Source organism: Acomys minous (genome assembly GCF_964271855.1).
Source record: "Acomys minous genome assembly, chromosome: 5".
Lineage (NCBI taxonomy): Eukaryota > Metazoa > Chordata > Mammalia > Rodentia > Muridae > Acomys > Acomys minous.
Window position 1 is genome coordinate 93,450,153 of NC_140494.1, and position 12,621 is coordinate 93,462,773.

Sequence of the window (12,621 nt, forward strand, 5' to 3'; positions counted from 1 at the left end):
TGCAGAAGCACCCACCCAGCTCAGTGCAAAGACAAACGCTGCTGGAGGAAAGAGAACGTGGTATGGAGGTACAGTTCGTCTGTGGTCTCTTACATGGCTTGACACTTGCAGATCAGTGGGGGAAAATACTTAGTAGATAATTGTAGGTATCATGAAAAATTAAAAGCAGTACTTTCTTTTTCTTAAAGACCCTTTTTATTTATTTCTCTGTTTCTGAGACAGGGTCTCATACGCAGGTGCCAGCTGACTTTGAGCTTGTGCTCTTACATGAGTGTGCCACTAAGGCCAGCTGTGGTTTTAGTTACTCCATTGATATCCTTTAGGTGCTGGATAAGTGCTCCGTCCCTGAGTGGCACCTCCCTTACTCTGTAGTTGAACTTTATACTCTTTTATGTGAGTGGAATGACAGTATGCTTGTCTGGAGCTTTTCTCTTTCTCGGTGTTGGTGTTGGGAAGTGAGCTCAAGCCTCAGGCACGCTGGGTGAGAACTCTACCCCTGAGGTATATCCCCAGTCCACACGGCAATGAAGTTTTAAAAAGCTGTAACGTGGAGTGTGAAGTGGATCACCGGCTCTTCTCTACTTCTCAGAGCAGCGGAGGGCCAGGCATTCCCAGAAGGCATGGAGGGGGGCTACTTGGCTGTCTTTGCCGGTCAGGCGGAACTCCCGTCGCTGTCACTGACCACAAACAGGAAGGTGCCCAGTTCTAGGTGAGGCCACACATTCTCTCAGCACATAACCCACCAAGGACTGTAACCTACACGGATCACTTGGAGCGATCTGTGTGCTGTCCTTCCCTCGTGCGCTTAGAAAGTCGGAGGGCAGTCACAGGGCCGGCGCTACACAGTTCTGCATGGAGAGGGCTGCCAACAGAGAGTAAAAGTAGAACATTACGGTGGAAGATTCCCGGTGTGTCACTTTATGTCACCTGGAAAGGCCTTGATGCAACTTCGTATGGAAGAGAATGTTCCACTTCAACAGCTATCGCAGCGAGAAGTAATTGCTGTAATCAGAATCAGGTGTTTCTATGAAAGCTATGGATGGGGGTGGGGGTGGGGGTGGGGGTGAGGGTTGGGAATTTGAAAGAAAAAAAATTTACTCAGTAAGCCATTAGCAAAAATGGAACAGAAATGATGTTAATCAAGGTTCACACATTAAATTCCCCTTCCCCCCTCTCCTCTCTGTCTGTCTGTCTGTCTGTCTGTCTGCCTGTCTGTCTCCCCCCTCCCTCCCCCTCTCTCCTTCCTGTCTCTCTTCTCTTTCTCTTCCTCCTCTCTTTCTGTCTGTTTCTCTCTTTCCTTCCCCTCCCCTTCCCTGTTTGTGTGAGGGTCACAGGATAACCTTGGGTCCATCCTCAGGAATGCTGTCCACCTCATTTGGAGACAAGGTCTCTCACTGGGCTGGAGCTCACCAAGCAGGCGAGTAAGCACCAGAGATCCCTCCTGTTTCTGCCTCTTTGGTGCTGGTATTACAAGCATAAACCACTATGTGCAATATTTTTAGGTAGGCTCTGAGAATTGAACTCAGGTTCTCCTCGTGTCTTCAAGATAAGCACTTTACAGAGGTAGTTCTTTCTCCAGTCCCTATATTAAATTCTTGGCAATTTGGTTGCATTATAGTGTAATTTGGTTATAATGGTCACTTGAAAAAACAGTTAAGCATATTTTTCAAATGTTCACAAGTCATTTTCAAATATAACAAGTAGTCTCATTTTTAAATAATGCCACTGATAACACTGGAGAGAGGGCTTATTAAAAAGTTGAAAGTTGTCACATTTACAGTGGCAGAGATTAGTTTTTCCAAAATGCATTTTTTTGCTTGGAAGCTTCAGTTTTGTCTTTGGCAACAAGTATTGCTAATTGTTTCCATCAAGATGGCAATCCCTATTTATTTAAGGAGACGCCACAAAGCATCTCTAAGTATCCATGTTCAAATGATATAATTGCTGATTCAGCTTCCAACTTATCATAACACTCTGTCTACCCATAAGACAACCACCGCACTGTGTGTGGCAGAGTGATTGGTGGGGGTTTGTGACATTTCATTCATTTATTTAAAAAAATTTTTTTTATTAATTTATTCTTGTTACATCTCAATGGTTATCCCATCCCTTGTATCCTCCCATTCTTCCCTCCCTCCCATCTTCCCCTTATTCCCCTCCACTAGGACTGTTCCTGAGGGGGATTTCCTCCCCCTGTATATGCTCATAGGGTATCAAGTCTCTTCTTGGTCATTCATTTATTTTAATTGGGCTCCCTGTGCAGCTCAAGGTGGCCTTGAACTTGACATCTCTTCCTGCCTCAGCCTCCTGGATTATGGGGTTGCAAGCACGAACCACTATGAGATATGGAAAGGATTATGATTTGGGGAGATTAATACTTTCTACCCATTCATCCAGAACAGTCGTCAGCTTTCTCTTTAGCTGGGAGCACATGGCTAGAAAGGATCAATGGTTACTGGTAATTCCTCTATTTATATTAAGGCAAATCCCCATCAGTGTCACATGCAAACACAGTAAGAAAGAGATAAATTCCATGTTGTTATTGTTTTGAAAACACTTGTACAGTTCTGGAACACTCCCTGCAACCTGCAGATCAGTTTAAAAATATGCCTGTAGATTATTGAGGGTTCTTGAGTGCAAAACTCATTGAATGTCTTGGCAGAACTGTTGTATTGTTTTGGAAAAAACCCAACTAGGTGCATGCAGCATGAGAGGTGACCTCTTGACCCTGAATGGCCATATCTGGTCTGTACTCAGAATTTTGCTCCATGCTGATCTCTAGAAAATTCAGGGCTCTTTCTTCACCTGTCAAACACTAAAATTTCCTAGGGTTCCGATGCCAAAATAGGTCCATCTTACTTTAGACTCAGCAGGAGAGATGCACCTGAGTCACAGCACTGAGAACGTCACTCATTTTGTTGTGTAGGTGCCTCACACATGTCTGTTGTAAGTGCTTCTGATTTTTCCATGTGGTTACTAAATTCAGGTAGAATGTTCTAGGTGTTCTGTCCGTGATTGATGTCTGATTAAAAACAAAGAAATTCCAGGACTTTTTCCATTGTGCCTGTTTCTAGGAAAGAGATTCGGGACTAGAGTTTCTGAATGTCCCCATGAAAACCAGCCCAGACTTCGTTGGTTGCCATAGAGCCCCATGTCATGACAGTTACACTTCTCCATGCCTGCTTGAAAGGAAGGGTTCACCCCTGCTAGGGTCCATCTCAGGAGCTTGTGCTGCCTGACTCTTTTTGAATCTACTGTGGGGTGGATTTGGAAGTCCAGAAGTGGTTGGAAGGAGTCAGGGCCAGCGCGGGCTTAGGCAAGGGCAGTGCTTTTACTGTGTTGCTTCTCTTCAGTGTCATCCAGAAGTTTGTAGGCCCTATACACATGCTCGCTCTGGGCTGTCATACCAGAAAGCAGGGCTAAAGGGGATTGTATTGGGGACATTGGCAGTCTGTAGAGAGACGGGGCGGGAGGGGGGCGAGGCGAGGGAAGGCCCCCCGCCCCGTCCCACCCGACCCGTGACTTCTAAATCAAGGTCAGTAGTGCAAGGATATTGGGTCGTGCCCCAGACCTCTGTACAACTGTTTTCAAGTCACGTTACATCTTGGGTTGACTTTGAGGATTTCATTTGTGAATGTGGGCATTCACGACCTGTCAAGATTTGTTGACTTACTTTGAACCGCTCGTGATTGCTGGTAGAGCAGACGGTTTTAAGAAAGCATTTTCCTCACATCGCCTCTAGGGGGCAGGCCAGGACTCCTGATGGCTTTAAAAAGTTAAGCAGGTAATTGTTCATTCCCAAGGTCTCTGGGGAACCTGAGTTCTAAGTGAAAGACAATTTACTATGGGGAAAGAACCTGAGGCTGATTCATCAGTGAGTAAGAAAGGAGACAGCAGCGGCTACTTCAGGGGAGAAAAGGTTTAGAGATTGAATCAAAGGGTCCCAGCTGTGTAAGGAACGCAGCGCTGAATGCTAAAGTTGAGCACAAACACAGGGGGAAATCTGTAGCCATTTTTGAAAACAATCCCAATTTTCCCACCCAGTGAACACTGAATAATCCAGGACCATGCCAGGTATTGGTCAAGAAGATGAGACGGGTGCAGATGGGCAGTCGGGTCCGTGGGCAGCTGGCCAGCGCAAAGGTGTCATGGGAGTGAAGCTGAGCTGAGCTCAGACAGAGAACGATAGCAGGGAGATGTAATCTGGCCTAGGGGTCAGAGGACAGCCAAAGGCAGCAGCCTGCAAGGAGAAGTGAAAAGGGAAGTTGAAAGCAGTGAACGGGACAGAGGAAGGAGGAAGACCTATGAGGGAGACGTCACTGGAAAGAAAGGTAGGTAGGGACATGGTATGTGGGAAACGGGAAGACCAAGATGGCTGCCTTCCTGCATGAGCTATGGAGGAGTGGGTGGAAATAGGCTGGAGGGGTCGGAAGGGGACAGACCACAGCGCGGGTCTGAACTCCACGCCGAGGACAAGAACCTTTGGATGGCTTAGGGAGGCGCGTGTCTAGAAAGGAGTAAGGCTAAGCCGGGACTGCAGTTAGGATTGGTTTCAACCACACAAGGGAGAGATGTGTGGACGGCGACGCTCTAGAGGGAACGGAGGAGGACTGCGGTGTTTAAGAGGTGGCCGGACTAGATTTTTCAAACCCAAAGCTTTATCAACAAATGATCAGAACTGATAATGCTGTGTGCCTTCAAGCAAGACAGATAATGTGAAGAAATGTTCCTTCCACTGCGACCTCCTTCCTCAATAAATCCGACTTCAGTACCTGTGTGGACAGGTAACTACAGAGACCTACCACTCCACCTTGGGGGCTCAGTTTGCCCTACGGCTAAAATACCTTGGCACTTTAAGCATCATTGAAGAAAGAGATAAAACTCCAGCTGGCCTCTAACCAGAGACCTGGATTCATGAGATGCTATCTACTACCAGGAATGGTTGGACGAGTCTCTTGACTCCATTGAATAAGCACTTTCTTCTGGGACCCGCTGAGTTTCTGTTGGCCAGTTGCTTTCAGCCGGGGCAGCGGCAGAATACATTTTCTCTGAGCTTTTCCATTGGAAGGACAGAATGCTGAGGACTGGCGTCACCACCTTCTGTAGCGTGGTATGGTCCCAGAAGTGGGTGACAACCTCTCAGAAGAGTAAGGACAAGGACTAGTGACAAGGCTTTCAATAGAGGTGTTCCACTAGGATCAGGGAGTGCTGCTCGCTGTGTACCTAGAATACAAGGTTAGCTGGCCTGGGTTCTGAGGTCAGCCTGATCGTGCTGGAGACATGGTCTGGGACCCTCAGGGGGAGGTGTGAGTGCCTGGTCTGTAACCCTAGGACTGCTCAGAAGTTGGGACAGCCATAAACTCAAGTCGGTCTATTCTTATCTTCTCACAGGCGTTGGCAAGTTCACAAGCACACCAGGGACTCTCAGAGGCTCAGGTTACATCTAGCCTGCGTGGTCACCTGCTGCAGGAGCCACTTTCTTACCCTCCCCTCCTGCTTCTCCATAGTTGTCACAGCACCAGGCACACCAGTGATGCAGACAGGAACAGAAGGGCCAATGCTGTTGGGGAGCACAACCCTAGAATTCTTCAATGTTTACAGACTCATTCTGAAATTGACGTCTGTCATCTCCTGTCACCTTACCCAATAAAATGTCTATTCCTTGTCCACTGTGTGTGAGTCATGACTCCAGTTCGCAGGCTAGCTCTGAAACTTAAACGAAGACCTGAGGAGTTTTTGTTGCAGTCCAGCATAGCAGGGAAACAATAAATGTGACGACATGACTTTTGGTTTCCCCTGTGGATGCTGTGGACTCACAGTTCAGCCTGATCTGTTTGGGCGGAAACACTGTTCCTTCTGACTCAAGGTGCAGCAAGGGAGCCCGAGTGGGGCCAGCATTCTACTGCAGAGATTTGTTCTGCTTTGAGCTAGGGTCGAGAAGCAGCAGGGCCACAAGGCGATGGCTGCGTGTGGAAGAAAGTGAAGAAAGTAAAGGAGGAAAGTAGGGGGGAATAGAAAGATGTCAGACCTGAGTTTTCAGGTCTATGTGGGCACTACTGCTGTTTTATTTTTTTAATTTTAATTTTAAAAATATTTGTCTATTTGTTTGTTTATTTATTTATTATTATTATTTTTTTTTTTTACTACTGCTGTTTTAACAACATCAAATTGTCCAGTCTGAGGCCATCTTCTATTTGTCTCTTGTTTCTTTTAATACTATTTTGGATACTTCAAACACTGCATAACTTTCGACAAGTTTATTCCTAGGTAGCTTCTTGTTTCTATATTAGTGTAGATGAAACTCTCCCCTCCCCCTCAGTCTTCTTATGTTTATTACCTTGTGCTTAAGTTTTGAAGGTCAGTTCTACAACCTTGCAGTGCTCAGTTTTATTAGCTTTCCAGCTGACTTCCGCAGGTTCTCCGGAGGCCACGTGAGTTCATCTGCACCGATGGATACTTTCGCTCCCCTTTTTCCCCAGTCTGAGAGCCTATCTTTTTGGGTGGATCTTCTAAAATGACGTGGAAGACATATTGTGCAAATGGGGAGGGGGCAGAACACGAAGCTAGATACGGTGTTTCTACTCACTTACTAATTTTGGTCCAGACAAATGTGGCTCTTTGTCCCCATGGGTAGGATGTCACCTAGGACTGGGGAGTGCTCATTAAAGAGGTGTGAAGGCACAAGATGAAGCTGCATTTGATGATTACAAGGCTAAGATCCCTTGTTTTTTATTTTTACAAAAAAAAAAAGCGTAAGAAACCCATGGCCATACCCATTGAGGATTGGAATTATTAACTCACCGAGGGACTGAAATGATAGAAACTTCTCAAGTGGATGGAATGATGAGAGAAAAAAACTGAGCCAGGTACTGAGCCTGGGTGCCTCAGTCTTGTGGGTAAAGTCTTGTGGATGGGTGGGCTCAGCCCTGCAACGCTCTATTTGTTTCTGACCTTTGACGTACGGGGATTTCAGGGCTTAGTTCACTGCCAATGAAGCGGGAGGCAGGGGCACTTACTCAACCTCTTCCTGTGTTTGCTAATAATTATCACCCAGTTCATAATGGGCCTTGCGATGCTCCCACTTCCTTTAATTAATTTGCCCTGTATTAATTATTGGAGTATTTTGTTTTACAAAGGTGATGACTAACCCAGCCGGCAGGTTCAGAACTGCCCTGTTGGCGTTTGACTGACAAGGGCTTGGTCTCCCCATTCAGGCCCGTGTGTTTGGGAGCATGCATCATTCTCCCTTGACATCAGGTGTGGCAGAGGAGCTGGGCTTGCCAGGGAGCCTGACCGACCTCCTGGGGCAGAGATCTTGTCAGGACCGCTGAGTCAGAGAGGTCAGTTCTGTTCATGACCACAGGGAGCTGGGCAGAATCAGCCACGGCACAAAAAAACATGGTGGAACTGGGGACCTGTGGGGGAATAGCTACCAGCTAGGTGACAGAGGCTGGAGGCTCCTCTAGCAGAGGCCTGGAAAACCCAGCTTCTTGGAGAACCCTAGGGTATTCTTCCAGGATACAGGGCAATGCTTTTCATGAGACGAAAGGGATATTTCTTCTCTCCTTTCCTCTTGAGGTTTCTTTTTCCTTTCCCTCCCTCTTCTCTCTTCTTCCTTCCTTCCTTCCTTCCTTCCTTCCTTCCTTCCTTCCTTTATTTTGCTGATGATTGAACCCAGGGCCTTGCACACACTAAGAAAACAAGCCAACAATTTAACCCTCAACAACACCATCAGCGTTTGAGTTCTTTCCTAAAGTTGATTTTTATCTTTCTATGCTTCTCTGACTTTCCTTGCATTGCTCCCCTTTCCCTGGTTACTGCACTTTTACCCAATTTTATTCCCCTCTTGGGATAGAAAGCTTATGAAGCTTAAGGTTAGACTCATAGGTCTGTGTGATGGACGCTGAAGGTGTGTCAGCCACCATGGAGGAGATCCCCCGCACAGAAACTTCTCTCAGGGCAGTTGCTTCTTCTTCTTTTTTAAAAAATAATTTATTTAATATTATTTTATGTCTATCGGTGTGGGGGTGTCAGATCCCTTCTAACTGAAATTACAGACAGTTGTGAGCTGCCATGTGAGTGCTGGGAATTGAACCCTGGTCTTTTGGAAGAGCAGACAGTGCTCTTAACCACTGAGCCATCTCTCCAGCCCCAGCAGTTGCTTGTTAGTGTGTCCTCTGCCGACTGTGGAGAGCTGCCCCTCTCCAGTCTACACAGGGGGGTGATCCTCACAGGTCTCAGGGCTCTTGTCACCCTGTCCTTAAATCTATCCAATGGGTCTTCAGTCACCTGGAAACAAACCTGGAATTCAGTGGCTTGGTACCCACGTTCTCCAAGTCCACGTTGCCACTGTTGCCCATGGATGGAGCGGCTGTCATCACTCCCTTGGGGCAAGGCAGAAATGGCCATTGGGGGAAAATTCTGAACAGCTGGTGATGCCTCAGCCACCATACTTTTACACGTTTTGCTTGCTTCCTTTTTCAATGTCCTGTCTTTTTGAGCTTCTGCGAGCCTCCCTGACTCATGCCAGGCCCACTTCCTCCATCTTCTTGCCATAGCCCTCCACACGGCAGAACCAGTCCCACACGAGAGTGATTTATCACTCCCTCTCATGCCAGCTCCCGGCTGTTGGATTGTGCCTTTCTCAGGGCGAGGGACTAGGCTTATTTATCTTCATAATCCCAGGCCTCTCAGTGAGCTTTTCTCACAAAGGGAAAAGGTTGACTACTGCTTCCTGGAGTGAATAAAGCGTTCCCCTCAATGCAGCCTTTGCTCCAATAAGGATGTATGTTATCCAAGAGCAAGGTTACACAATTTCCAGAAGGCCACCCCCTTCTGAGAACAGACACAAGACTTTTCTTTTTCTCTAATGCTATTGAAATTTCAGAACAAATCAAAATTTGATATTAAGCCAATTCAAAGCAATGGGGCTTGCGTGTGCTTATTCAGACTCCCCAACTCTGCCATCCTCCTGCCTCAAGAGTTGTCAATCTGCTTAGGCTTTTGATGTAGGGCTGTAGACCAAACCCCTGATTTTAGTTTGCTAAGAGTCACTTGTTTCCTGGTACTTTCACCATTTGGCAGTTGCCTTTCTGTAAGGTAGTGCCCTGCCTCATCTTAAGTTCCTGGAGAGTGGGAAAGATACGGCCTCCATCCATTCCTCTATGAGCAAAGCCTGCCGAAATCTTCCGTAACTAGAAAACCTCCGCCATCATCAAACAAAAGTCACTTTCAGAACCCCCTTTAAGCCAGACTATGCAGCTCCACAGGCTGGAATTTATGTCTCCTAGTGACCACTGTTCCTTCATGCTGTGCTTTGAAAGCCATTCTTCTACTCCCTGCCCGAGAAGATGGGACAAAACCAGTGTCATCTTGTGCCCAGTGGTTTGGGGCTTCAATGAAATAAATCCACGGAGCGACTTGCTTTCGTACCTGATCACTTTCCGACTAGGTGTGTATGGGGTTGGAGTGGGATGCAGTGCAGAGGAGGAGGAGGAGTCAATCTACCTGTCGGATCGCAAATCCTTCAGAGTTTGAGAGAGACTATGGAGGGATGGAGGGGAGAACTGCGATACCAGAGCCCATGAGAACTAAAGGGTCATGGCTCAACATCAGCATGGTTGGGTGCAGGTGGAAGAGGGCGGTGGCAGGTGGAGTCGCTGAGGGCGGAATTGGTGAGCTCAGCAGAGATGGGTTGAGCCCTCCAGAGTGGGCGGTAGAGTATGCCACTCACCACCAAAAGCAGCCAAAGATGTTGGCTCTGGAGCAGAGCCTCACGTTCTGGGAATCTGAGGGGAGGAGATGAGGACAAATCTCATCTGGGCAGATCTGCCAAAATTCCAGGAAGAAAACAGTCTCAACTAGAGATGTTCTGCCTCGGGCTGGGTTTGAAGGTACCACGCAGTCGGAGTGGGTCTTAAATTCTTGTAATCCTTGCGTTCTAAAAACTCGTTCTCCTTAGTTCAAATATTTTGTGCCAGGTTCTTTTACAGTCTCTCAGCATCCTGCACCTCCCAGGATGATTTCTCAGGTGCTCTTCTCTGGGCGAACTTCCATCTCTTTCTACTCAAATAGTTTTTTTTGGGGGGGGGCCTGATTTCCTCAGATTTGATTAGGGTTCAGAGCAAAGCAGGAAGAGCCAGATGCCCTGGACCTTTCCACTAGCCATGCCTCCCTTTCGGCCCTTGACCTCCTCCTCCTGTATTGCAGGCAACATGCAAGTTCACTCCCCGGAGCTGCCTAGTTAATCCCCATTCCGAGTTCCCAGGGAGTGCAGTGCCCCGAAGCTCTCCAGGATGCAAATTGGTAATTTTTATTTTTCTGCCAAGCCTCTCACATCAGCTCCAGTTTCATAACCTCCGTCACCCTTCCCTCTCCCTCCCTTGCTGCACGTAGGGAACCTCCCCTCTAGCCCAGATGCACACCTGCAGGAGAAATTGGCACAGCCATCTTCCCATCTGTCACCGCTTCAAACAGCTCGAGTGTGCTGATGACAGATAAAGTAATTGCAGAGCGTACAAATGACTTAATATTTGATGTGCTAAAATAATTTTTTAATGCCATGTGTTTGTATAATTTATAGCTGGAATCCATGGTTTTCGTCTTGCCTCCATTGGTCCCTGGCTGCCCTTCCAGGAGAACGGTGGGAATATTTATTCTGTGGTTCATGTCTTTGCTCACAAGGAGAAACCAACGCTGGGCAGCATCAGTAATACCTATTGATTTCCAAATCTCCATGGCCCTATTCAGTTCTTAGCATGTCGAGGAGCTTAAAAATATTTGATGAATACATCATTAAGTAGCATTTTGAGAGTCATCTAACAAATATTTATCGAGTGCTCGTGCGTGCCAAGCACCATCCAGGGCAGTAGAATACCACAATGAAGAAGGCAGGGGCTGGAGAGATGGCTCAGCGGTTAAAAGCACTGACTACTCTTCCAGAGGTCATGAGTTCAATTCCCAGCAACCACATGGTGGCTCACAACCATCTATAATGTGATCTGATGATGCATACTGTATATATAATAAATAAATCTTAAAAAAAAAAAGAAGAAGGCAGGCAAGACCCACACCCTTAGGGAGTTTAACCTTTGGTAGGAAAGATAGACTCTGAGTGAGAAAGTAGAAAGGGGTGGGAGGAACGGTTTCAGGAGAGACACATGATTGAATTTTTCTACTAGAAAAATTCCTATGTTGACACCAGAGATTGATGAGTGGCCAGTATGAAGTGTGGCCTGGCAAGTAGGCCATCAATGGAGGGCGAGAAGGTGGAGATCTATCGGTCACACTGGGTCAGATTTTAGCATAAGGGGCAGGCAAGGCAATGGAAGAAAATGGCTCCAATCTCTTTGGAAAAGAGCTATTTTTTTCCTGGCACATGTCCATTGTAGATAGTACTGGGTTACATAAGGATGCTTTCATCCCTGTGTGTAATGTACTTTGGCCACAGCATCCTCCTCCTCTTCCTGCCACACCCATCCTTGGTTAGTCCCTTTCATTCCCCACACACTTTTCACTTCTACTTTTGTGCCATTTGAAGCACATACATGATTTTATGAATCGATACAAAATCTAGAATCCACGAATCAGGGAAAGCAGCAAGATGTTTTCCCCCTGAGACTGACTTTATTAATTTAATATAATGATATCTGATTACATTCGTTTTCCTGGAAATGACACAATTTCATTATTCTTTATGGCTGAATAAAATTCCAATGTGTATGTACACCACATTTTCTTTTTGCGCATGCCTGTGGGTGGTATGTGTGTATATGTGGTGTGTGTGTGTGTGTGTGTGTGTGTGTGTGTGTGTGTTTGGTGTGCCTATGTGTGTATCTGAGTATGTGTGTGTTTGCCTATGCACCTCTCTCTCTCTCTCTGTATGTGTTTATGCTTTTGTGTGTATGTGAGTGAGTGACTGAGTGTGTATGTATGTGTGGTGTGTGTATATGTGCCTGTGTGCATCTCTGTGTGTGTGTATGTGTGTTGCAAGAGCATGTAGATTCCCAAGGCACTGATCACTCTTCCTCTTATTTACAGAAGCTGAGTCTCTCATATGGCCCCAGAGCTGGGCACTTCAACTAGGCTAGCTTTCCAGCTTGCTCCAGGGAGCCCCTTCTGAGTGCTGGTATGACAGTTGGGCTACCATGCCCACCCAGCATCTACGTGAACACTGAGAATTAGAAGTCTGATCTTCACCCTTGCATGACAAGTGCTTTACCTGCAGAATCCATCTCCTCAATTCCTTCCCATTTTCTTTATCCACCCCCATAATGCATATGTAGGTTGATTTCATAACTTAGCCTTGTGAATAGCGATGCATGCATTAAACATTGCCACGCAAGTGACTCTGTGGTACATTTACTTAGAGCACCTCTGGTAAATAAATACCCAGGGGTGAGACAACTGGGTCATATGATAGATGGATTCTTAGACAAACTTTTCTCCTCCTTATACTTTCTTTTTGTTTTTGGTTTTTCGAGACAGGGTTTCTCTGACCTGCTTTGCAGACCAGGATGGCCTTGAACTCACAGAGATCCACCTGCCTCTGCCTCCCAGAATGCTGGGATTAAAGGCGTGTGCCACCAAACCCAGTTTACAGTTTATTTCTTAAATTCCACC

At 46.6% G+C, this 12,621-nt stretch overlaps 1 long non-coding RNA gene across 1 annotated transcript; it reads left to right on the forward strand.

Annotated features, from left to right (window-relative positions):
- Positions 1–7,260: 7,260 nt before the first annotated feature.
- Positions 7,261–12,333, forward strand: LOC311597406. The gene is made up of 5 exons (XR_014779220.1): positions 7,261–7,340; positions 9,291–9,451; positions 10,210–10,305; positions 10,583–10,642; positions 12,040–12,333. It is a non-coding gene; the product is annotated as an uncharacterized lncRNA (long non-coding RNA).
- Positions 12,334–12,621: the final 288 nt, after the last annotated feature.